The 27,086-nt window shown below is 43.8% G+C and overlaps 1 long non-coding RNA gene across 1 annotated transcript in view; it reads right to left on the bottom strand.

Annotated features, from left to right (window-relative positions):
- LOC133084878 (uncharacterized) overlaps positions 1-22,606 on the bottom strand; it is a 72,284-nt gene extending 49,678 nt beyond the window's left edge. The window contains exon 1 of the long non-coding RNA XR_009699482.1: positions 22,452-22,606. This is a non-coding gene — a long non-coding RNA (uncharacterized LOC133084878). The remainder of the gene's footprint in view (positions 1-22,451) is intronic.
- Positions 22,607-27,086: the final 4,480 nt, after the last annotated feature.

The following is a 27,086-nucleotide window of genomic DNA, read 5'->3' as shown; positions in this document are numbered from 1 at the left end:
TTGCCGGGCTTCCCTGGTGGCGCAGTGGTTGAGAATCTGCCTGCCAATGCAGGGGACACAGGTTCGAGCCCTGGTCTGGGAAGATCCCACATGCCACGGAGCAACTGGGCCCGTGAGCCACAACTACTGAGCCTGCGTGTCTGGAGCCTGTGCTCCGCAGCAAGAGAGGCCACGACAGTGAGAGGCCTGCGCACCGCAATGAAGAGTGGCCCCTGCTCGCCGCAACTAGAGAAAGCCCTCACACAGAAACGAAGACCCAACACAGCTAAAAATAAAAATAAATTAATTAAAAAAAAAAAGAATATTTGCCATGTAAGGTTGTTGGAAGAATCATTGAATTTATATATATTAAGAACCTAGAACTACACTTTGCAAAAGTCAGGGCTCTGTCTGTTGACTGTCACTGTGGCTGTTGTTTTGCTGCTGTTGTTTTTGTTGTCAGTTAAAGTGAAATTCCTCTGTGTGTCCATCACCCATGGTGTCTGGGGTGAGGATAAAGCCCATCACATACGATTGCCAGGTGCTCACCCCCCTTCTCTCCCCCCACCGTGACCGGAGTGCCAGTAGCTGCCATGTAAGTCACACAGGACCCACTCTGATTGAGCGTGGTCTCCAATGCTGTGGGAGTGAGGGCGGAACAAAGTAGCTGCCTCTAACCTGCGGCTGCCGCTCCACCCCCTCATGCTTCCCAGCTAAGGCCCCTTCAGGGAACCAACTAAACTGAAAATCCGGAGATTCTGGAAAGCTGTCTCCAGGGTGGTGCTCACTTATCCAGCATTCCCTTTAGGCTAAGCATTACATTTTCCACCCAATTCTCCTTTCAAATGCCCAAACCAATGAGACCTTTACTGTTCTAATCTCTCGGCATGAAAACAATGTACCAGGCAGCTTGGATCTGGGAGACTAACAGAGGGAGAGGGATCTAGGAGTTAAAGAGAATAATTATCCAACTATGGCACAAATATGTATTCAGCATCTACCAAGTGCCCAGCACCGTACCAGCGCCAGAAGATACAAAGAAACAGGCACTGTGACTCTCCCTCTCAGAGTCTAGTGGGTAAGACACCTGCGAGAAGTGACAGCAGCTGTGGGCTGAGCCGGTACGCGGGCTTTTCTGCACTCCGGGTTCCTGAAGACAGTGCCTGGAGCACACTAAGTCCTCAGGAAACCTAAGCTATTATTATTATTATCATTGTCTGAGGCAGAGGAAGGCTCTTACATGAGCAGGAAGCATGGAGACTCTCGTAGCAGGTGGGTTTTGAAGAATAAGTAGGAGATTGCTAGGTAAATAGGAAGCAGGGGAGGGAAGAGAGCTCCGACAGAGGAAAGAGCAACAGCAGAAACCGAGCGGTGAACGGGCTGGGGCGTCAGGAGCCACGGAGAGAAGGAGCCCGGGTGAACACCGTTGCGAATGCCCCTGACACACACAGGAGGACCACAGGCCTCCGGATGCTCTGAGGAAGAGCCAGGGAGCCACTCCCACCTGGGGCTTCAAAAGTAGCATCTAAGCAACCCTCCTCCTTTCCCCTTCTCTTCTGACTCTCCTCCTCACCCTCTCTCCTCTTGCAGGAAGTAGGGGGTAATTCAGAAACAAACCCTGTTCTTCCCCATACACCAGACTGCAAGTCTCGTGAAGGTGGGGCTGTGTGTTTCTCAGTGTGGTCTCCATTGCATGTAGGACAACAACACACATGGAACAAACACTAGAATCCTTTCATTTGCACAACAAACATCTATGGCTCAAGCACTGAGTCAGGCACTGTTCTAGTTCTTTGGCTACATCATCATACAAAGGAGTCAAAAATCCCTGTCTTCCCGAGTTTATATTTCGTCAGGTAGAATGAGGAAGCAATGGTGATGGAAGTAGATGAACAATAAACATAATATATGAGTAAGTTATATGGTTTATGGCATGAGAGAAAACCTATTTACGTTTCCCAGTTAACTATTTTATAAATAATATTTCAAAGGCTTGGTACAGAAGGGAGAAATTTTATGAGGGGCCTGAAGAGCAAAGCCAACATATATTTGTGATGTGTATTTGCGCACCTTGAAAAATATTCCTCGAAATCAAATGATTCTCAAACTCTAAGCAGACATTTTGCCAACAGGCCCCATGTACGCAGAGGGTCTGGGGGTTGAGTGAGTGAGCCTCTTGACTTAATACTTGGGCAACAGGAGACAGAGGCCAGCGAATGCACTGACACAGAGAGCAGAGGAAGTACGCCCAGCCTCACAGGCAGGAGGTGGTCTCACAAACTGCCGTCACCAGCTACAGACGTGACCTTTACAAATTCGCTCACCCTGGATGGCGTCCGCCTCCATGGATTGGGAAGCACGGACGAACGTCTGCTCCCCGCTTCTTCACAAGCCCTCGTGTTGCCTGGCCGTCAGCCACTGCTTGCTTCCTCGGGAAACCTCCACAGACGTCTACTAGATGTGTTTTGACTAAAACACACATCACGTGTTTAATTAACTAACCAACGAACCAAGCCCCTGAGGGGTGCCAGGCGTGGTTAGAGAGGTGGAGATTCGGAAACCGATGCCCCTCGAGCTTTCATTCCAGTAGGAAATCTGTAGAAATCAGGTTCCTGCCGTTAACTCAAGGTTAGATGGTTTCCTCTCTTCGCTGCCGCACGCCCTGCCGGCCCACTGTACCGAGAATCGGTTGTGTGGTTTTTCCCATTTGCCCACTCCCGCCCCTCATCCATCCTCCACGATCGCCGTCCTCATCCCTGTCCTGCGAGGCTGCCCTTAAGGTCAGTGTGGCCAGTGCAATTCCTGGAGATGGGAGGACGGGGAAAGCGAGCATGTGGACCCTCCCCGGCTTTAGCTCCCACTAGGGGCCCCTTCTCTGAGGCCGAGCTGGTAACACTGTCTCCTGCTGCTGCTGCTTGTCTCCAGGGCCTCAATGTCCCTTTTGGTGTCCCTGTTGGTGTCCCTTTGGTACTCTTCACTCTGCCCACGTGTCTGCAGACAGCCTTTTCACTCAGACTCTTAGCTGAATGATCCAAGTGGAATTCCAGCACAACCTCTGACCTATATTCCAGTTTTGTACCAAGTTATGAATCCTGGTGAAGAGAGGAGTGAACATGAGCTCTAAGCATCAGAATCGAAGTCGTGTTGATACAGATATATGTTGATACAGATGGTGTCAACAATTGAACATAGTAACAAGAACGCACACTGAGAATCTGTTCCGGGACACCATCTGCTCACGACCAAGGAGCCTCAGAGAGCTTCACTAGGGAAATGGGCTTTTGGGAATTACTTGGTTAAATAAAGTTGAGGGCTCAATAAGTCAGTATTCCACTGAAGTGTTCAAAGTTCAGAGACAGAAAAAAATGACATCACTCAAAGCTTAAAGTGACCTGATTCCCCGGAGTAAAGACGAATGCATAACCTACAGATTACAACCACGAAAGGAAGATTGAGGCTCATGCCACTTTGGTGGCAGACATGAGTTGTTCAGTATTTGGGACTTCATGGAAAGGGTGCATGAAAAGTCCGAGGGCCAGGAAAGAGCAGCATCCTCTCAATTCTGTGGGTCTTACAAATAACTGATGCTACTGTCTGGCTGAGAAAGTGGCTGGAAGGAAACAGGGATGATCACGGCCCCTGGGCCGCTCGGGCAAGGCCTTGAATGGGTCTAGCACAGCTTAAACGGGAAGGGCTGGACTTGAATAGCAGGTAAATGGAGATTAGGTGTGGCAACCCAGTGGATTCCAGAACAGGGGACAAAGTCACATTGTGGGAAGAGTCTCAGTGTCTCATTGGGGAGGGGGTTTCCTAGTCATGTTAGTGGGCTCTTAGGATCAAGATGCATCGAGGAAGGCAGGGGATTACATCTGCCTCCAGCCTGTGGGCTCTCGGCCCTGGAGTGTATTTCCAAGAAGACTTATGGGTAAGCTATTAGAAAGAACACAGCCGGTGAAGACAAATTGTTTGAACATGTGATTTTGTTCCTTGAACTCTTCTAGAACCCACTGTATTTACAATGTCTTCCATTGGAAGAGCAAGGCCTTGAGGTGGCTTGGGCCCCAGGATGGCACAGTTCTGCCATGATCAGCCATGCAGCTCTGGGAAAGCTGCTGGGCTTTAGTTGACCGGGGTGTAAAGTAGGGATGTTACAGCAGTATCACAGAACAAATGCCATCCGGTGAACCTCTGATGCAGAGCAGGTACCCCCAGGTATCAGTTTCACTCTGGAAACAAAATCCAAACTCTGGAGTGCTTACTGCATATGCTTTATTTTTGCTTCAACCCCCAATCCCCCATGAACTGTCCATACCTTAGGCTCCAAGGACATACTTGTTGGATTGGATCCGATTTACACTCATCAGCCTGGCACTCACAGAAGCTCGGCTGTTTGAGGAGACATGTAAAGCATCCTCTGAGTCCACTGGGAGCAGGTGGCTTCATTGGGATGGTCCTGAGCAGACATTCTCCACCATGGCTGTTCGTCAGAATTTCCCAGGGAAGGTTTAAGCATCCGATGCCCAGGCCTTCTCCAGAGTGGTCAGATCAGGGTCTCTGGGGCAGAAGCTGGCATCAACATTGCTACAGCTCCCGGGGATTTCAATCTGTAGCATGGCTGAGAACCAATGTCTAGTCCCCAGTATAACCAGGAGGAACACAGGAAGTATGGCTTTGTCAGAACACCAATTCGATGGAACCAGCTGCCTTCCCATGAGGTCACTGACCACTGCCTTTTTGTAAGTCACCAGTGACAGGAAGCACCCAGATGACTCCTCTGGGCAGAGAAGTAGACTGTGACTTCACTTTCAAGATCTCACTGATGAATTCTGTGAGTTGTAAAATAAATTCAGGGGACAGGGTGTCTTAGTTCATCTGAGCTGCCGCCTCGGATACCACAGACCGGGTGGCTGATAAACAACACACACTGATACTGATTTCTACCAGTTCTGGAGGCTGGAAGCCTGAGGCCAAGGTTCCAGCAGATTCTATGTCTGGTGAGGACCTGCTTCCTGGTTCACAGACAGCTGTGTCCTCACGTGGAGGAAGGGGTAAGTAGGGGAAAAAATGAATGAATGAATGAATGAAAATGTCTGTAATAATGAAATTGGATAAGATTGTGAAAATTCATTTGGGACAGTTGTTAGATTCCGAAGAGAGCAGGTTTGAGGCAGAAATGATGGAAATTTCGTGAAGTCTGGAGCAAGCTGCCTTTATTCTTCACCCCTTTGTTCCTGGGAGAAGATATATGTCAGCCCATCCCACGAGGAATTTGACAGGAGAGAAGATCAAGGACAACTTTGTCACCTTCCAAAGACTACAAAGGAGAAGAGTGATGGCCCATCTGCCCACGTGTACAGAGGAGGACCCTCCTCTCGAAGCAGCACAATCCAGGACGTCAGTGAACGAGCAGAAGAGCCAGCGGTTGTGTCCATTTACCCCTCAGAGTTCACACTGTCAGGCCGAGCGTTGAGAAGAACAACGGGAAACTCCGCTCACACCCTGGTGGCACCAAGACGTGTAAGAACACTGTGCTCACAGTCAGCTGCTTCTTAGTTATGATCGCACAAGTCAGAAAAGTGTGCCCAGGTCTTGTCTGCAAGATTAATAACCCGCCACCACCTGCCTGTCTGTGCACTGTGTTTGTAATTAGACCTTTGCGTCCAGAAACCTGAAAAACTTGCCATGGATGATCAGGCACAAAAAGAAAACTGATGTAAGAGAAATCTCATTAAAATATTATAGCACAGGGACTTGTCTGGTGGTGCAGTGGTTAAGAATCCACCTGCCAATGCAGGGGACACAGGTTCGAGCCCTGGTCTGGGAAGATCCCACATGCCACGGAGCAACTAAGCCCGTGCGCCACAATTACTGAGCCTGTGCTCTAAAGCCTGTGAGCCACAACTACTGAGCCTGGGTGCCACAACTACTGAAGCCTGCATGCCTAGAGCCCGTGCTCCAAAACAAGAGAAGCCACTGCAATGAGAAGCCCGCACACCGCAACGAAGAGTAGCCCCCGCTCGCCGCAACTAGAGGAAGCCTGCTCACAGCAACGAAGACCCAATGCAGCCAAAAATAAATAAATTTATTAAAAAAAAATTACAGTGCAATATTTATTTGAGATTATTTATTACGTGCCCCAGTCAAGAGAGGGAAGAAAACCCTCAGTGGGTTATGCTTCCTTTAAACCTAAGTCCCTGAGTATCTTAGGTCCCCTTTTAACAAAATCATATAATATCATCAATGAGAGTGCATATGGTTGCACTGTTGTTGCCCTGTCCTTGACTGGATAAATACTTGAGTCAGCACTTGCTCAGGAAATAATCATGTGCTTTCCTTAATCGTGGTATATTTATGTAGTGAATTTATGGGCACATAAATTGTTGTAGAGCCAATAAGGTCATCCAAGAGCTTCCCATAGCCAAGTGACTGGAGATGAAAGGTGAGGTTACTCTACCAGCTCAGAAGCTTCCACGGCTCATTTATGATGGGTGAGTTAGAGATCCCTTGCTTATGAGATCAGAAATTAGGAGGCAAGCTGACGGTTAAGCAAACACTTACTAGTAGAAGTCAAGTTAATATAAAGAATTAGAGGTCTCCTTTTGGCATGGGGGGAGTTGATACTCGGGACGGGTCAGCTTGAATGCTGTATGTGTAGGATTTCCAACAGGGAGCTGTGACACTGGGCATGACATCCCCACGCCATGTATGGGGGTCCCTCAGGCAGAGAGGAAAAGTCCGTGGAAAGTTCCAGAGCATCTACCACCCTGGTGCCATCGGGCCTTGGGGAACAGTCCTGCCTAGAAGGATCTCACAGAGGGATGACTGCCTCACTAACACTCTGCAGGTGAAGGGGCGATTCCCCTCTGAACCCCTGGCTCCAGCTCTTTCCTGAAAGTGTGTCTTCTTCCCACTGGGCTTCTCTGCCAACACATAGATCCCCTTCAAGCTGTGGCGTGAGTGGCTTGGGAGGAGGGGAGTGGACTGTAAGGCGTGTCCTGGACAAACTCGGACCTTGCTCCACTTTCTCCACCGGGGCCACCAAGCAACCCCCTCCTGGCTCTGAGCCTCCCTTCTCTAGGTTCTTCCTCTGCACACTCTACTGCTGAAGGTTCCAAAGGGCCAGCACCTATACCCATAAAGCACTGCCCGCTGACATCAGCCACTACTTCATCAGACCCTCCCAACGCACAGCTAGGATTCAAATTCTGGATTCTCTGGCTCCAAACCCCAGCCTGTTTGAGTGCACCCCCCCCCCCACCCCCGCCACCAGCTCTGGTTTCCTCCACCTTCTGGTTTCTAATAAAACGAGTTCCAATCCTACTATCACCACGGTCAACGTTCGATTGAAACCACCGGCTGAGAGTCCCCGGGCTCATACCCTCCACTGGTGCTCGTGATTATTCCAGATATATTCCAGGAGAACGACAGAGAAACAGCACTGTGTGCTTATTTTTATAAAGATACTGCCACTCAGAGGCTGGTGATCGAGGGCTTAGGCCAGAATCTTAACCTGGGAAGCCTTCTTCCCCGCAGGAGGACAGTGAGGGCACAGCTGTTTCCAGGAATTGCCCCAGGCAATACCTTTATGCACGTAATCCCAGGGGAGGTGTGGGGCTCTGAGAACACTGGTAGTTACAGTTCCAACCCCAGCATTTTCAGCGATCAAGCCTTTGGAATGTAATCTTTGCATGGCCTCCTTAAACTCCCGAGGAATAAACAACCGTTCGTGATAACTGCAAAGAGCAGCCACTCCTCCGTCTTGGAGAGGCTGTGTGGTACAAGTTCTGAGTTTTTGCCTCCAGGAAAAGGGTGGTTTGACCAAATCCTTTATCCGTCTTGGCCGCCATTTCTGCATCTGAGAAAAGAGACTCTGCCATCGGCCGCCACCGCTCTGCGCTGCTCAAAAGCCACCTTCCGGGACACACATTCCTCAAGGCGGAGCAGCATCTATTTTTGTTTCCTCTCTTCCTCTCAACACCCAGTCAATGTGATCTCACAAATACGGCTAGCTGTTTGCAATGATTTAAAGAACTGAACACTGAAGACAAGCTCCAACCTTCCCAGGCATATTTGGAGTATTTTACCAGAAATGTCAAGATTTTATGCATTACGGCATGCTCATGCTATCTTCCCTGGGTTTTATTTTGGGCATCATGCAATCTGCAGCAATTAGTTTCTCACAAGTCTATTTTGTGCTGAAGACTCTGTCATTTCCCGTTCCTGTGATTTCTTTGGTTCTACCTTTACCATGACTGGCTTCACTCCCAGTCTGATCGGACCACTTTCAATTTGGCAGTTTCTTTCTGCTTCTGCCTTCTGGGCTCTGCTCAGCCCTTTAAATGCTATTTGGTAAGAAACCAAGTGCAAATTAGGAAGATGCCGTAAGTTAGCGAGCTGTAAACATGACTTAAATAGAAAAGTGTTTCTACCTACAGGGAATGGGAGAATGTGTGTATAAAGATAACAATATTGTAATTTCATACCTTAATATTGTCTGAAATATGTACATTTCTGTCGCAGGGGCCAGTGATAGAAATAGTAATAGGTAGATGAACTGGGAGATTGGGATTGACATATATATGTCATATTGACTAATATGTATAAAATGGATAACTAATAAGAACCTGCTGTATAAAAAAATAAAATAAAATAAAATAAAAAGAAATAGACATAGGTAGCAGGAGCCTCTAAGTAGATCCTGTTAACGAAGGAGAAAACGAATGATTTGCGTAGAGAAAGTGCCCAGAGGCAGCACCCTGCCTCCCTTCCCATCCTCCCCAATCCCTTAGTTTTACTCCATTCAGCCACTTTTAAAACCTTGGTCAGACTGTTGTTTGAGACATGAATCCCCTTTTAGGTATCTCTTATATAGAATTACAGAAAGGAAATAAACATTCTGTCCCTCTGAAATTAGGAAGAACAGGAGGAATATCAGGAGGGTTTAAGGTAGACAATCTAATGAGCGTGGAAAGGTTCCTTCTTCAAAACAATAGAGGCTGCATTAAAATTGTTGTGGTCTGGTCCTTAAAAAGCCGGTAATTTTACTTAGCTAAATAGGAGAGAAACATAGTAAGCTCTGGAAAGAAAGTCCATAGCTCCGTGGAGTTGCCCCTCAGAGAGACCCTGGAGCTGCTGATGGAAGGTTTGTTTGCTATAATGAGCAAGAGGTTGTGACACTACAGGCTCTGGTTAGGAAGTGTTTCTGGCAAAGATTATCTTCCATGGCTAGAGGTGCCGTGGAACTTTGGCCTTAAGCTCCCGTGTGTGGGGCTGGTCCCTGCTTTCCTGAGGAATCACCCTGGTTGGGGGAACCTCAGGGTGGGGCCTCCTGCTCATTATCCAGAGATTCTGGAAGTACCTGCCCACGCTGAACACGGGAACATTCTCACACATCCCAATTCTGAGTTCCTCTTGTTCTTATCATTAGGCCAAATTATCATTGTCTGTACTCTTTCCTGCCTATTTTACTCTTCAAATTTTCGAATAAGTAGCATCTTGTGTCCTGCCCCCTGCAAAGTGGAGACCAGGTGGGGAAATCACCTGCTTAGCATGATGTCATCACAGCCACCTTCCACGGGAGTATCTCCACCTGCTTGGTCTGTGCTCAGACAGCAAAGCCACCTACAGCATGCGGCTGCCCTCCCTCACCCCGCAGATGGGAGGAGGTGCACAGGGCGACAAGGCCTTCCTCTCCGTCCTGGACGTGGCTCGGGACACCTGGGTCCCACTTTCTTGCTTGAACACTGGCTTGCGGCCACATGGAGACATTGACAATGCCACTGTGCATGTTCCAGTCAGGCTGAGTTGCAGCTAGAGATGAATGTTAAATTCTCACTTGGTGTTGTCTAAATGCAGCAAACAAAAACCTGCTCTTCTGTTTACGTATAAACCATAGCCCATGCTCTTGCCAGTCTATTTGCATTTGTTCATCCTTACTCTTCCTACGTGATGAGGAATCTCACTGGCAAAAATGCAGCCCTCAGTGGATGGTGGAATGGGGGGGAGTCCAGTCATGTTTTCTCTGAGCTAAAGTGAAGTTGGGGACATTGCAGTGACAGCTCAAGGCTGCCCTCCCCAGCTTTGAGGCGGGTCAGGCCTTCAGAGCATAGATTTAGGAGGTGAATGAGTTTGAGATTCTTAATGCAGGATTCGGTCACAGTACCTCATCAGGCTAACACTGGATTATTGACCTAAGTGGGTCCTTGTCCAAACAAAGATAGGAAAAATTTCAGATTAGATTCTTAAAAATATATTGCTTCCAACAAGCTATTGTTTACCACCTTTCTTTTAAGATAGTATTTAGCAGAGTTGTCTGGTGAACACAAAGGATACCTTACTATTTAAAATGCCCTGATCATACTTATATCAAATCTCTATTTGAGAATGTTGTAAACACAGACATCTTAAGTAACAGATTGGGTTCTTACTTGATTAAAATGCAGAGTGACACCCATGTCCAAAACACCTTATATTTTTATTTCTTGGAGAGAAATACATTTTTCTTCCTAGGAGAGTGGGATTTCTGACTGAGCAGTGAGCTCGGGATTTGGAAGCTCTCTGCATGATTCTGATTAAAATGAGTTCTGTTTAGGTATATTTTAAGGAAAGGGAATGGGGAAATGGTAAAAACCAACCAACCAACCAACCAACCAACCAAGAACAGTTGTATGTGGAGCAACAGAAACTTTCATCCACTGCTGGTGGAAATGCAAAATGGTACAGCCTCTTTGCAAGACACTGTGGCAAAACTAAACGTACTCATACGGTCCAGCAATGAAGCTCCTTGGTATTTACTCAAATAAGGTGACTATTTATGTCCACATAAAAAACCTGCACATGGATATTTATAGCAGCTTTATTCGCAACTGCCAAAACCTGGAAGCAACCAAGATATCCTTCAGCAGGTGAAAGGATAAACTGTGGTCCATCAGATAATGGAATATCGTTCAGTGATAAAAAGAAATGAGCTACCAAACTATGAAAAGACATGCAGGAAACTTAAATGCATGTTACTAAGTGAAAGAAGCTAATCTGAAAAGGCTACACACTTTATGATTCCAACTATAAGACATTCTAGAAAAGGCAAAACTGTGGACACAGTAAAAAAATCAGTGGTTGCCGGGGTTTGGGGGGAAGGGATGCACAGGAGGAGCACAGAGGATTTTTAGGGCAGTGAAACTACCCTGCATGATACAATAATGGTAGATACATGTCATTATACATTTGTCCAAACCCATAGAATGACAACACCAAGACTGAATCCTGATGTAAACTATGGACTCTGGGTGATGATGACGTGTCCATGTAGGTCCATCAGTGATAACAAATGGACCATCTGGTGGGGGTGTTGATAGTGGGGAGGCTGTGCATGTGGGGGATCAGGGGGTACATGGGAAATCTCTGTACCTTCCCATCAATTTTGCTGTGACCCTTGAACTGCTCTAAAAAAATAAAATCTTTTTAAGAACAATTGTTACGGATGGGGCATGAAAGCAGGGCACTTAGATAGATGCGTTTGCTCATCTCCAAGCAGTACATCCCTGACTTCGTCTACAGCCCGAGGGCAGTTTCCGGCCACACCATCTAGCCATGGCTCAGTGAGGTACTTGGGGCCTTTTTTTTCATCAGATCAGCAGAAATAATTGATCGCTGACATCTCTGTAACTGGGCCACACTGGGAAGTGTCACAGCATCAACGACCTCAAAGTCCTACCCCCTGTGAGAAGGACGCTCAGCAGCCAAGAAGGCAGCAGGAGGCCCCCCCTTGAACCATAACATCTGCAAGATCATTGCCCACTGTGTTATAACCAGCTTTATAACTGGCTCAAGCTTGTATAGCCTGCCTACAGTGTGTTTATCCAGGTGAGGGACTTGGGTTGCGTGCATTTCTCATTAGGTATATGTTTAAACCAATTTCCCTGTAGTTTACAAAAAAACCCAAAATAACAAAAAAAAAAACAAACAAGAAAGCAAAAAGCAAAACCAAATCCAACCCCTGCTGTCCAGCACCAAGATGGGGTCAGCCTGACTTTATCGGTTTAGAACTCCGTGGCCTGGAAACGAGGAGGAAGCTGATGGCAGCTGAAAAGCACCAGGTGCCCATCTCCATGGCAACAGTGGGGTTTCCCAGGTGGTTTCTGCATCACGTCGGATTTGTGAGAAGGGCTGCCGACTGGAGGTTAAGGATCCTTCTTTTTATGTTGTTCTGACTTCTATGTGAGCCGAAGCCAGTGCTCTCCAGGTCGGCACCCAGGGCTACTTCTCTATGACACCCAAATTCCTGGGCTGACCCAGTTCATCCTCAGTTACTCAGAAAGGGGAAAGTGTATTTTTAAACAGGTACATTGCCAGGTGTGACGTGTGAGGCTTTGGACGGGAGCCAGAAAGGGGGCTTTGCCCTTCCAAAATAATGCCTTTGCAATGACGTGACAGCAAAGACTGTCATGAAAAAACTGGTGGAAGTGCACCAGTGGGCACGTAGCCCCTGAGGATGGGGGTGGGGGTAGGGGGGGTGTAGAGGTGTGAGCTGCCTCACCGGGCCCCCGCTGACAGACCTGGTCTTCTTCAGGTTCCCCACCCACCAGAGATTGGCCCTTCCATCCTTGCAGCTGCTGCAAGGTGCAGAAAGGAAGCTCTGCCTGGTGAGAGGGACACCCCAGCCTCGTTGCACATTATAGCAAGGCCCCAGGTGGACCCACTTCCCTCGTGAAGTACTGATATGATGGAAAAATTCTGGGCTCAAATGTAGACAGGCTTGTTCTGTGAAGGTGGAAACTTCATTCTGACAGAACTCAGGGTGATAGGCTGATACTCAGTTATGACCTAAGGGTGCTGTCAGGAGCCCAGATGCCTCCAGGGCCAGGTAGGAAACATAAATCTGGCAAGGATGAGGCCATTAGGATTGGTGTGGCCTGTGGTTAAGGGCACCTGCCCTCCTTAAATAATGATGATAGCTGACATTTACTGAGTGCATGTTCTGTGCCAAGCTCTATTCAAGAATTTTGCTTATTTTCTTACTTAATCCTCAGTACGAGTCTATGAGGTTGGTGCTCTTACTAGCCCCAATTTAAAGATGAAGACTCAGGCACAGAGAAGTGAAGTGATTTTCAAGAGTCACATGGCTGGCTGGTGGCAGAGCTAGGAGCCAGAGCCAGGAGGTCTCCCTCCAGTGCCCACTGCTGTAGTCCACTGGGGGGGGGGGGGGGCTGCTATGACAAAATACCATAGACTGTGGGGCTTACAAACAACAGACATTCATTTCTCACAGTTCTGGAGGCTGAAAGGCCAAGATCAGGGCATAGGTAGATCTGGTGTCCAATCTAGATCTGGAGACCCCACTTCCTGTTTCACAGATGGCATCTTCTCGCTGTGTCCTCACATGGAGGAAGGGGTGAGGGAGCTCTCTGGGGTCTCCCTTATAAGGACACTAATCCCATCATGGGGGCCCCACCCTCATGACCTCATCACCTCCCAAAGTTCCTACCTCCTGACACCATCACATTGGGGGTTAGGTTTCCACATATGAATTTGGAGGGGACACAAACACAGTCCATAGCACCCACTCCTATGTCTGAGCCACTGAGTTGAGAAAGTTGAACAATACCATCACAGAAGATTTTGATGAGGACAGATGAGGGGGTATCTCCAGGGACTGAGATGGCTTCTCAAGGACTCAGTGACACGTGGCGTTGATGATGACAGGGAAGGAGAAACGCTGGCAAAGACAAAGCACAACGGTTGGAGCAGGGATGGAAGCTTAAGAACTGAATCGGGAGGGCTGAGGCCCATTGTTATTATTAAGAAAGGCAGAGATGGCGTCATTAGCTGGGTTCTAGTAGGAAAAGGATGCACCTCCCACTTCTCTCCCCTTTTCCTCATCAAGGAAACACAACCTTCAATCTGGAAAGGTTAAAACTCATTCAGGATGAGGAAACTGAAGACCAAGATAAGGGAGGAGACAGGGAGCACACGGTCAATTTTTTTTGAGTTAACAGTCTCAGGATGCTGAAAGATGGTGCACAAATGCCAGTGACTCCTCTCACATCAAATCCTGGGAATTTGGAGAGAAAGGGCAAGGTGCCAGAAGCTGTAAGGTATCGATTTTCTCCTGCCTTGAACAGCAGGAAATTGGTGGAGATCCCCAAGTTTAATTTTATTTTAAAAATTTGGAAAAAAAGTAAAATACAGACCTCAATTCTACAGCAAGAGCTCATATTATTTTAATTGGATATAAAGAGGTGCATTATTCTGAGAATAGAATTTGCACTGGGAGCCAGAAATTGGTTGTTACTAATTGTTATTGTCCGAGTAATAGTTTTGTTCTTTGAGCATCATAATGAAGAGTGACAAAATTACTTAGAATGTGTAAGAAGCACCACATAAATGATCGCACGGGTGGTGAGAATAAAGGAAAGGCCGCTGTCCATGAATAAAGCACCAATGTCATCAAATGTGGGATTTACTCAACGATGCTTAGGTTTAAATTATACATCCACAATGACTGAATCAGCCAACGACTAGAATGTCCTCTGACAAAAACAACTTTGCAGTTGTAAGCCTGATAAAATCTAACCTCTATCCCCCACTTTTATCACTGAAACAATAGTTTATAAAAGAATCTTTAACAGTATAAGCTTCCCCAGAAACACAGTTATCATGTTACAGCCAGAGTGGATCTCTGTTGTTTTCAAAAACAAATATTGTTTCTAGGAATATAATGCAAGCAAACTCATATAAATAAATTTCAAGTAATTTCTACTTAGGTGCTGGGAATAGAATACAAACAAACACTACCTTAGATTGCAAGTACTAATTTTTCTTGATTAATTTCTTTTGGAAAAGCTATTTTCTGCACCAAATTCCATGAATGGAATCACTGCTTATAGTCAGTTGTGATTATCTTATAGTTGGTTGTGATTTAGAATTTTCAAAGTGCTTTCACATAAAACATCTCATTTGGTCTTACAACAATGATGGTATCAGGACAGGTATCATTATCCTCATTTTCACGTTAGTAAATTAAAGCTTGGAGAAGTTAAGTGCCTTGCCTCAGGTCGTAGCACCTCTGGTGTCTCCACCCCTTAACACTTCTCTCTCCAAGCCTGTCATTACAGCTTTCAGCTCCTTGCTTATCTGTACATAGGAAGAGGCTAATCTTTCTGGTCAATCCGAATGTCCATTTTCTTGCCTGGGAATGGACTACCTCTCAGAGCACTTCCGTCACAGAGGAGGCAGTTACATAAGGCCACACTGTAAGTCCTCTGCCTCATGAAATAATCCACTCCAAAGCTCAGACTTTTCAAGACTCCAACTCATGTCCCAAAGCATGGATGATAAAATAATAGACACTGGAAAATGGATCACATCCTGTTTGCAAGGAGTCAGAGTAGGTGCTGTGGATTGTCTTCTGTAATACAGCCATCAAATCATTCAGCTGGCTGGTCCATGGTTCTGTGTTTTCCACAGTCCTCGTGCTTTTTCCTCTGCACTACTCTATCCAGACTTCTTTCAGCAACTGTGTGGAGCGTGAACTGTCTTGTTTCCTGTCAGAAGTACGTGAACATCAGAGAGAACTGGTGAATTCCAACTGGTGCATATATGGCAAACTAGATTGTTCTCTCTGGCTTTGATTGGATGAGTACCATCATGTTCTGTTTTGCTAAGTAAAAATATATTCTAAGTACTAACTATGGGATTTATCAGGGTGTTTTCCAATAAATGCACATTTTCTTCCAAGCCATGAGAAAGAAGGCTGTGGATGTAGCCACGCTCGTGATTCTGACTCATGTGGTTTTTCCAGGTGGAGGAAGTGGTGAAAGGACGAATTGCAGGACAGTTGTTCTTAACACAGCCTTGCAGAGTTCCAAACGGGGAGTCAGAACAGGGAAAGTGGTTTCTTGTCTTTTTTGGGGCAGCTGTATTTCCTCAAGAAAGTGACCTTATCATGCTATTCCACAGGGGAAAAAGCAAGCAGTCTCCAAATCAGCCTTACATGCTGTGCAATATTGAAGTCAAATCATGCTTGGCTCACAGATGATTCATGACACTGGTTTGCTTTATGTTTATTTCTTTCCTACTTTCTTTAGGAGCTGGAGCCTGAGGGAGACAGTGGGGGAGGGGGAGGAGATGGAGAAAGGAAGGAAGAGAGACCTGTGGAGCCGGAATGAGAGCGAGGAGAGGCTCTGAGCCCAGGAGTCAGGGATTTCGCCTCTGGGCCTCCACTTCCTTACCTATGACACGAGACCAATAAACACTAACTTCCACTCAGTCCTCCCCTTTGAGTCCATGTCCAGTAAATGTCGGCTGTGGATATTCGGGCTACTATAGCTCAGAGACATGTTTCATCTGGTCAGACAGGATAACTGCCAAAAGAATGTCTTTTTAATGCCCTGCCGATGGCTCGAGCATAAAATAACAGTATAGCTGTGACTCACTTATGAATCCACACAAATGAACCTCTGTAGATTGAAGACATGCTCAGCCACATTTCCTCTCTGCTATTTGGGGAAGTCAGTAGGGAGTTTGTTTACAACAAAGTTTACACCTTCTGTGCAGAATGGCAACTCCATCCAACCCCATGCCCTTTAAATTAATTAAGTCTCATGGGACAGATGTTAAAAAAATAAAATCCCATCTCTTTCTGAAATCAAGGAGAAATGAGATAAAAAAAAAAAAGAGAAAGGACCAAGTATTAGAAATGAAAACTCTTGATTTAGACCCAAGATTAAAAAGCCAGAAGTACTGACCCTCCTTTTACCTCTACCCATGTGCAGTGTATGGACACGATAATCTCACTGTTATAAACCCAGAGCAACACTAACTAAATGAGTGTTCGGGTGTGGGATGCTCCAGGACAGCTGCGGCTTTCCAATCAGGCAAGGTGAACCCTCTAAGCACCTTCAAAAACAAGCTTCTCATGATAATATTCCACATCACAAATGCATCTTCTGTGTGCCTTTTTTTTTATTGTTGGTTTTGTTTTGTTTTTCTGATTATAAAGGTAATAAGTGATCAATACACGTACAGGTTTATGTATAAAGTATAATGAGGAAATAAAAATGTCTTCATCCCATAACCCAGAATAACCACCCTTAACATTGTCTCCCAACTTGTTAAAGAGCACTCTGAACCTCCCTCCCAGATCCCCTCAACACCATCTTACTCTGGGTGAGGACAAAGGGTGTGGTCCCCACCTCCATGGAGCTCTCACTCCAGCAAAGGATGCAGACAATAGTCGGGAAATGGAAAATTTGAGTGTTGTTACAACCTGCAGTGACAGTCAGGAGGAAAGCAGCCTTGGTCCCGAGATGAAAAAAGGCAGAGGAGGGAGGCATTCCTGGACAGAAGGACCAGGGAGGGCCTTTCTGGGGAGACGGCATCCAAGTGGAGGATGAACGGTGGGGGAAGAGCTTTCCAGGCAGAGGGAATGCAGGTGTCACAGCCCAAGCCCAGAGAGAGGAGAGGGCAGGCCTCACCTGGGGAGCAGAGAGGGGCCCACGGTGTCTGGAGCTACTGCATAAAAGCAGAGCGGCAGGACATGCCTATGAGATGTGGGTGGGTATGGCCAGGTCTCACAAGGTTCTGCAGACCTCAGTTAGAAGTTCTTTCCTTTTTCGTTTTCCTTTTAAACAAAAGAGAAAATGAACCAAGGTTTGGCTTAAGTAACTAAGGAGATGATGATCCGACTTAGTGAGCTAAAGGTGGCTGTGAAAGAAAAGAGATGAGGTAGACATGGGGCTAAAAGGTTGGTTTTCCCTGTCTACACAAGGCACCCAGGGATTTTAGGACACTGTAGGTTATTTGGTTGGAGACGGTGTGTGTGTGGGGGCAAGATTCTGGAGCTGAAGGAAGTGAGCAGGACCAGACATATACGTTTATGAGTCATTAGCACATGCGGGATACTTTAAGTGATGGAGACGGATACACTTAGGAACAGAGTGTAGACAAAGACAAAGAGAGGGTCCAGAATTACCCTCTGAAAAGTCAACAGCTGGAGGTCAAGTTGAGAAGCTGCTGCTGGAGAGACAGAGAAGAATGGACCAGGGAAGCAGAGGCCGAGAGAGCTTGCTATCCTTGTCACCGAGGAGAAGGTTCCAGGAGGGGCGCTGTCAAGGGTGTGTGGTGATGCGGAGGTGGAGGAAACTGAAGGTAGGTGGACAGGACGGATGCCTCAGCCCCAGGTCATCCCAGACTGGCCACAATGGACTGTGAATCACAGATGTCCCCTTGTTAATACTAACAGTACGGCACGCACCTGCCCCTTCTCGGCATGCCCTCTGCCTGTGTGTCAGACCCTGGGCTGCTTACAGCCCAGTCTGGCCCCTCCAGTGCATCCCCACGCTGTGCCAAAGCGAGGGACTTTCAAACACGCCTGCTGATAATGTCATTCATGTGCTGGAAACCTGGCAATGACCCATCTACCCTACCCACTGTCTCAGGATAAAAGTCAAACTCTTTAATATGCAAGACCATTGATGGGCATTTAGGTTATTTCCTGTTTAAGGCTGCTGCACCAAGACTACCATGAGTTCTTACACTTATCTTTCAGGATTTTTGTACAGATGTTTCTTTGGATGTACAAATGGGCTGAAAATTAAAGATCTAAGTAACCTATTTTATAAAACAGAAAAAGAAAATCCAACTAAAATGAGAAAAGTTAGAAGTGAGGAGTTAATAAAGATGAGAGAAGTTATCAAGGAAATATAAAGCAGGCAATAGAGGAAATCAGTAAATGCCAAATGTGGTCCTCTGACAAAAGAGACAAAACAGCACAACTGACTAAGAAAAAATGGAAAAAGCCTAAGTGCATAATATCAGGAATGAAAAGGTGGGGGCATCGATGCTGATCCTAAAGACATTAAAAATAAGGGCAGGTTGTATCAGTTTCCTGTTGCTGATGTAACAAGTTGCCAAAAACTTGGTGCTAAAAGCACAGATTTTGTTATTTGAAGGTCCAGGAGGTCTTACAGAGCTAAAATCAAGGTGGTGGCCACATGTGTTCCTTCTCGAGGCTCTAGGGAGAGTCTGCTTCCTGCCTGTTCCAGCCTCCGGAGGCACCCAAATTCCCTGGATTGTGTCCCACTCTCAGGGATACCATCATCCATCCTCTGCTTCTTCTCCGACTCAAACCCTCCTGCCTCTCTCTTTCACTTAAAAGGATGCCATGATTAACACTGGGTCCACCCGGATAATCCAGGATAATCTCTCCATCTCAAGATCCTTAATTTAACCACATCTAGAAACTTCCTTTTGCCATGTAAAGTAACATATTCACAGTTCTGGGGAAAAAGAAACACAGGGTATTATGAACCATGTATTGCAAATAACCTTGAAATTTAAGATGGCATGAACAAATTTTTTAAAAACAATTTTCCAGAACAAAAACAAGAAGAAACAGCTATCTTTATAATTCTATTTCTCAGTGGAGTTGAATCTACAATTTAAACCATTCCCAATAAGAAAACTCAAGTCCCAGAGGACTGCAGCATTAAATCACTAAAAATACTTAAGGAAGAACTCACACTAATCCTACACAAACTCAACCAGAAAACAATAAAAGTGGGAACATTTCCAGACTCTTTCTGTGAGGCTAGTATAACTTCAATGTCAAAATTTAGCAAGGACATTATAAGATAGGAAAATTACAGGCAAATCATTCTCATAAACACAGGCACAAAAATCCTGGACAAAATATTAACAAATGAAACCAATGATGTATAAAAAGAGTAATACATTACAACCATGTTGGGTTTATTCTAGGGATGTATGTTTGATTTAAAACTCAAAATTAAAACAATGTGACATCATATTAAAGGAAAAAAATCACATGAGATTCTCAAAAGATGCAAAATAAGCCCTCTATATTTTCAGCACCCATTCATAATAGAACTCGTAGCAAACTATAAATAAAGAGAGATTTCCTTATACAGTAAAGGATGTTTACCAAAAACCCCTGAAAATATTATACTTGAGAAAAAAAAACTTTGAGAGCTTTCTGTTTCTGACTGAGAATTCACTCTAACACTTTCTATTCAGTAGTAAACTGGAGCTCCTGTCCAGTGCAATAAGACAAGCAAGAGAAATAAAGATCCTGAGACTTAGAAAGAAAACTGTCATTCTGCATAGATAGCATGAATAAAGATCCTGAGACTTAGAAAGAAAACTGTCATTTTGCATAGACAGCATGACTGTGCAGATAGAAAATTCATTAGACTATGCAGATAAACTATAAGGATAAATGAGTTTAACAATGTTATCCAAGAGAAAAGTGCGCAGATATACACAAAAAGATATTTATGAGAATGTTCATAGTAGCTTTATTCACAACAGCCCCAAACTAGAAACAGCACAAAAGTCCCTTAACAACATAGCGCTAAATAATTTGAGTTATACTGATACAATGGAATTCCTAAAGCTATGAAAAAGAACAAACTATGTATGCACACCCGTCAGACATACTATATGATATCAATTATATGAACTACAAAGCTAGTAAAATAAATTTGTAATGGTAGCTGTGAGAACAGTGGTCACCTTTAGAAAGGCTATGATTAGAAAATTCTGGGTGTTCGTAATGTTCCATAACTTGATCAGGATGGTGGTTATATGCATATGCTCATTTTTTTAAAAATGTAATGGACTGTGCACTTATGATCTGTATACTTTACAACATGAATGGTGTATGTAAGAAAAAAGTTATAATATTTTAAGGCTGAAATGAACTAAATATATTAGTAAAAGAAATGCACTAAATACATCGTATCTGTAAACAATTATATACTTACGTGGGCGTACTCATTTGATGTAACAGCTGTAACTTTAATCACTACAATGTTATTTTATTTTTTTCAATAGATTTCGAGTTTTTCTGGATTTTTCACTAAGGCTGTCTACACACGTAAACCAGGTACCTGCATTGGTACCAGGAAGGAGTTGGGAAAGCTGGGGACTATCTGACTGCCTCTTCATTCACTTTAAAATCAGTCATATGGGTACCAAGATTTTCTTTAAAAATGACAGCAGAATCTTAAATCTCCTGGAAACAGCTGTGACTTGGGATTCAGAAGACAAAAGCCATGATTCAAAATCCTGCTACTTGCTTTTGACTGGTGGTCCTTCTCAACCCTGCAAAGCTTCATTTTGTTCTGGCCTGTTTCCCAAGGTTGTCGTATAACATGTACTGAAAGAACTGTTTGCTGGAGAGAGGACATGTAAAATATGAATGGAATTTTGCCGATAACATTTAATATGCTGGTTACCACAATCATTTACCAACAGGGAACCAAGCCTGCTCTGAAGTCCTCAAATGGAAATCACCCTTTGTTCCCTCAGGGACACACAAAGCCGCTGTTCCCATAGCAACACTGTCACGTGATGTGAGAAATCAGGGCTAGGCCTTGAATGATAAAACAAAAGAGAGTGTTAGCTAGCTAGCAAGGAAAACATCATGGGAAGATAGTGCCAGGTCTCCAATAAAAGGAAGCAGTGTATGCATATGTACACCTTGTGTAATACTTTTTATTCTTGAGAACTGTAAATAACCTATGTTTTTCAAAAATCTTTTATTTTTTTTAGAAGTCAGTATTTCATTTGATATGTCAGATCACTTAGAAAAATAAGGTTTTTCTTTGGCTTTCACTAACATCTATTTTTCTCTTGCATGTAGTCAAAAAGAAATTGAAGACAAAAGAATTCATTTGCCCAAATCCTTGAGATGTTGTGACTTTGGCCCTTAGGGAAGAAAGGAGAGGAGGAATGAGGGGCTGAAGGACTGTTTAGTAAAGATCTAGATGTAGTGAATGTGCAGATCTTTGTAACATGCATAGATTTCTTATTATATGTTTTTGAGAATTCAAAATATGCAAGATGTTATAAATATATATTATGGATTTTTTTTTTAAGAGAAAATGTTTTGTGAAAATCCTAATTAGTAGTCAATGAAGTTTGACTTCTCTTCCCACAGCTTCCAGGAAAAGCACCAGAAGACCAAGGTTCCTCTTTACCCTTTTCAAGTCCTCAGTAGACTCCCTCTGGCGACAGCACCAGAATCACAGCTAACTGCTGAACAATCATCGACAGGAAGACACTGGAACTCACCAAAAAAGATACCCCACATCCAAAGACAAAGGAGAAGCCAAAATGAGATGGTAGGTGGGGCGCAATCAAAATAAAATCAATTCCCATAACTTCTGGGTAGGTGACTCACAAACTGGAGAACACTGATACCACAGAAAGCCACCCACTGGAGTAAAGGTTCTGAGCCTCAAGTCAGGCTTCCCAACCTGGGGGTCTGGCAATGGGAGGAGGAATTCCTAGAGAATCAGACTTTGAAGGCTAGCGAGATTTGATTGCAGGACTTCGACAGGACTGGGGGAAACAGAGACTCCACTGCTGGAGGGCACACACAAAGTAGTGTGTGTATCAGGACCCAGGGGAAGGAGCAGTGACCCCATAGAAGACTGAACCAGACCTACCTGCTAGTGTTGGAGGGTCTCCTGCAGAGGCGGCGTGTGGCTGTGGCTTACAGTGAGAACAAGGACACTGGCAGCAGAAGTTCTGAAAGTACTCCTTGGCGTGAGCCCTCCCAGAGTCCACTATTAGCCCCACCAAAGAGCCAGTACGCTCCAGTGTTGGGTCTCCTCAGGCCAAACAAGGCCAAACAACCAACAGGGAGGGAACCCAGCCCCACCCATCAGCAGACAAGTGGATTAAAGTTTTACTGAGCTCTGCCCACCAGAGCAACACCCAGCTCTACTCACCACCAGTCCCTCCCATCAGGAAACTTGCACAAGCCTTAGATAGCCTCATCAACCAGAGGGCAAACAGCAGAAGCAAGAAGAACTACAATCCTGCAGCCTGTGGAACAAAAACCTCATTCACAGAAAGATAAACAAGATGAAAAGACAGAGGGCTATGTACCAGATGAAGGAACAAGAGAAAACCCCAGAAAAACAACTAAATGAAGTGGAGATAGGAAACCTTCCAGAAAAAGAATTCAGAATAATGATAGTGAAGAAAATCCAGGACCTCGGAAAAAGAATGGAGGCAAAGATGGAGAAGATGCAAGAAATGTTTAACAAAGACCTAGAAGAATTAAAGAACAAACACCTAGAAGAATTAAAGAACAAACAGAGATGAACAATACAATAACTGAAATGAAAAATACACTAGAAGCAATCAGTAGCAGAATAACTGAGGCAGAAGAATGGATAAGTGACCTGGAAGACAGAATGGTGGAATTCACTGCCGAGGAACAGAATAAAGAAAGAGAATGAAAAGAAATGAAGACAGCCTAAGAGACCTCTGGGACAACATTAAATGCAACAACATTTGCATTATAGGGATCCCAGAAGGAGAAGACAGAGAGAAATGACCCGAGAAAATATTTGAAGAGATTATAGTCGAAAACTTCCCTAACATGGGAAAGGAAATAGCCATCCAAGTCCAGGAAGCACAGAGAGTACCAGGCAGGAAAAACCCAAGGAGAAACACACTGAGAAACATAGTAATAAAATTGACAAAAATTAAAGACAAAGAAAAATGATTGAAAGCAACAAGGGAAAAACGACAAATAGCATACAAGGGAACTCCCGTAAACTTAACAGCTGATTTCTCAGCAGAAACTCTCCAAGCCAGAAGGGAGTGGCATGATATATTTAAAACTATGAAAGGAAAGAACCTACAACCAAGATTACTCTACCTGGCAAGGATCTCATTCAGATTCGATGGAGAAATCAAAAGCTTTACAGACAAGCAAAAGCTAAGAGAATTCAGCACCACCAAACCAGCTCTACAACAAATGCTAAAGGAACTTCTCTAAGTGGGAAACACAAGAGAAGAAAAGGACCTACAAAAAGAAACCCATAACAATTCAGAAAATGGTAATAGGAACATACATATCGATAATTACCTTAAACGTGAATGGATTAAATGCTCCAATCAAAAGACGCAGGCTCGCTGAATGGATACAAAAACAAGACCCATATATATGCTGCCTACAAGAGACCCACTTCACACCTAGGGACAGACACAGACTGAAAGTGAGGGGATGGAAGAAGATATCCCACGCAAAGGAAATCAAAAGAAAGCTGGAGTAGCAATACTCATATCAGATAAAATAGACTTTAAAATAAAGAATGTTAAAAGAGACAAGGAAGGACACTACATATTGATCAAGGGATCAATCCAAGAAAGAGATGTAACAATTATAAATATACATGCACCCAAAATAGGAGCACTTCAATACATAAGGCAACTGCTAATAGACATAAAAGAGGAAATCGACTTTAACACAATAATAGTGGGGAACTTTAACACCTCACTTACACCAGTGGACAGATCATCCAAACAGAAAATTAATAAGGAAACACGAGCTTTAAATGACACAATAGACCACATAGATTTAATTGGTATTTATAGGACATTCCATCCAAAAACAGCAGATTACACTTTCTTCTCAAGTACACATGGAACATTCTCCAGGATAGATCACATCTTGGGTCACAAATCAAGCCTCAGTAAACTTAAGAAAATTGAAATCATATCAAGCATCCTTTCTGACCACAACGTTATGAGATTAGAAATCAAGTACAGGGAAAAGAACATAAAAAACACAAAACACATGGAGGCTAAACAATACGTTACTAAATAACCAAGAGATCACTGAAGAAATCAAAGAGGAAATCAAAAAATACCTAGAGACAAATGACAATGAAAACATGACGATCCGAAACCTATGGGATGCAGCAAAAGCAGTTCTAAGAGGGAAGCTTATAGCACTACAAGCCTACCTCAAGAAACAAGAAAAATTTCAAATAATCAATCTAACCTTACACCTAAAGGAACTAGAGAAAAAAGAACAAACAAAACCCAAAGTTAGTAGAAGGAAAGAAATCATAAAGATCAGAGCAGAAATAAATGAAATAGAAACAAAGAAAACAAGAGCAAAGATCAATAAAACTAAAAGCTGGTTCTTTGAAAAGATAAACAAAATTGATAAACCATTAGCCAGACTCATCAAGAAAAAGAGGGAGAGGACTCAAACCGATAAAATTAGAAATGAAAAAGGAGAAGTAACAACTGACACCACAGAAATACAAAGCACCCTAAGAGACTACTACAAGCAACTCTATGCCAATAAAAGGGACAACCTGGAAGAAATGGACAAATTCTTAGAAAGGTATAACCTTCCAAGACTGAACCAGGAAAAAAGAGAAAATATGAACAGACCAATCACAAGTAATGAAATTGAAACTGTGATTAAAAATCTTCCAACAAACAGAAGTCCAGGAAAAGATGGCTTCACAGGTGAATTCTATGAAACATTTAGAGAAGAGCTAACACCCATCCTTCTCAAACTCTTCAAAAAATTGCAGAGGAAGGCACACTCCCAAACTCATTCTACGAGGCCACCATCACCCTGATACCAAAACCAGACAAAGATACTACAAAAAAAGAAAATTACAGACCAATATCACTGATGAATATAGATGCAAAATTCCTCAACAAAATACTAGCAAACAGAATCCAACAACACATTAAAAGGATCATGCACTGTGATCAAGTGGGATTTATCCCAGGGATGCAAGGATTCTTCAATATATGCAAATCAATCAATGTGATGCACCATATTAACAAACTGAAGAAGAAAAACCATATGATCATCTCAATAGATGCAGAGAAAGCTTTTGACAAAAGTCAACACCCATTTATGATAAAAACTCTCCAGAAAGTGGGCATAGAGGGAACCTACCTCAACATAATAAAGGCCATATACAACAAACCCACAGCAAACATCATTCTCAATGGTGAAAAACTGAAAGCATTTCCTCTAAGATCAGGGACAAGACAAGGATGTCCACTCTCACCACTATTATTCAACATAGTTTTGGAATTCCTAGCCACGGCAATCAGAGAAGAAAAAGAAATAAAAGGAATACAAATTGGAAAAGAAGAAGTAAAACTGTCACTGTTTGCAGGTGACATGATACTATACATAGAGAATCCTAAAGATGCCACCAGAAAACTACTAGAGCTCATCAGTGAATTTGGTAAAGTTGCAGGATACAGAATTAATGCACAGAAATCTCTTGCATTCCTATACACTAATGATGAAAAATCTGAAAGAGAAATTAAGGAAACACTCCCATTTACCATTGCAAGAAAGAGAATAAAATACCTAGGAATAAACCTACCTAGGGAGACAAAAGACCTGTATGCAGAAAACTATAAGACACTGATGAAAGAAATTAAAGATGATACAAACAGATGGAGAGATATACCATGTTCTTGGATTGGGAGAATAAATATTGTGAAAATGACTATACTACCCAAAGCAATCTACAGATTCAATGAAATCCCTAGCAAGCTACCAATGGTATTTTTTACAGAACTAGAACAAAAAATCTTAAAATTTGTATGGAGACACAAAAGACCCCAAATAGCCAAAGCAGTCTTGAGGGAAAAAAACGGAGCTGGAGGAATCAGACTCCCTGACTTCAGACTATACTACAACGCTACAATAATCAAGACAATATGGTACTGGCACAAAAACAGAAATACAGATCAGTGGAACAGGACAGATAGCCCAGAGGTAAACCCACGCACCTATGGTCAACTGATCTATGACAAAGGAGGCAAGGATATACAATGGAGAAAAGACAGTCTCTTCATCAATAAGTGGTGCTGGGAAAACTGGACAGTTACATGTAGAAGAGTGAAATTTGAACAGTCCATAACACCATACACAAAAATAAACTCAAAATGGATTAGAGACCTAAATGTAAGACCTGACACTATAAAACTCTTAGAGGAAAACATAGGAAGAACACTCTTTGACATAAATCACAGCAAGATCTTTTTTGATCCACCTCCTAGAGTAATGGAAATAAAAACAAAAATAAACAAATGGGACCTAATGAAACTTCAAAGCTTTTGCAAAGCAAAGGAAACTACAAACAAGAGGGAAAGACAATCCTCAGAATGGGAGAAAATATTTGCAAACAAATCAATGGACAAAGGATTAATCCAAAATATATAAACAGCTCATGCAGCTCAATATTAAAAAAAACAAACAACCCAATCCAAAAATGGGCAGAAGACCTAAATAG

Source organism: Eubalaena glacialis, chromosome 2, assembly GCF_028564815.1.
Source record: "Eubalaena glacialis isolate mEubGla1 chromosome 2, mEubGla1.1.hap2.+ XY, whole genome shotgun sequence".
In the NCBI taxonomy this organism is placed as follows: Eukaryota; Metazoa; Chordata; class Mammalia; order Artiodactyla; family Balaenidae; genus Eubalaena; species Eubalaena glacialis.
This window is presented reverse-complemented; position numbering and strand designations above follow the sequence as displayed.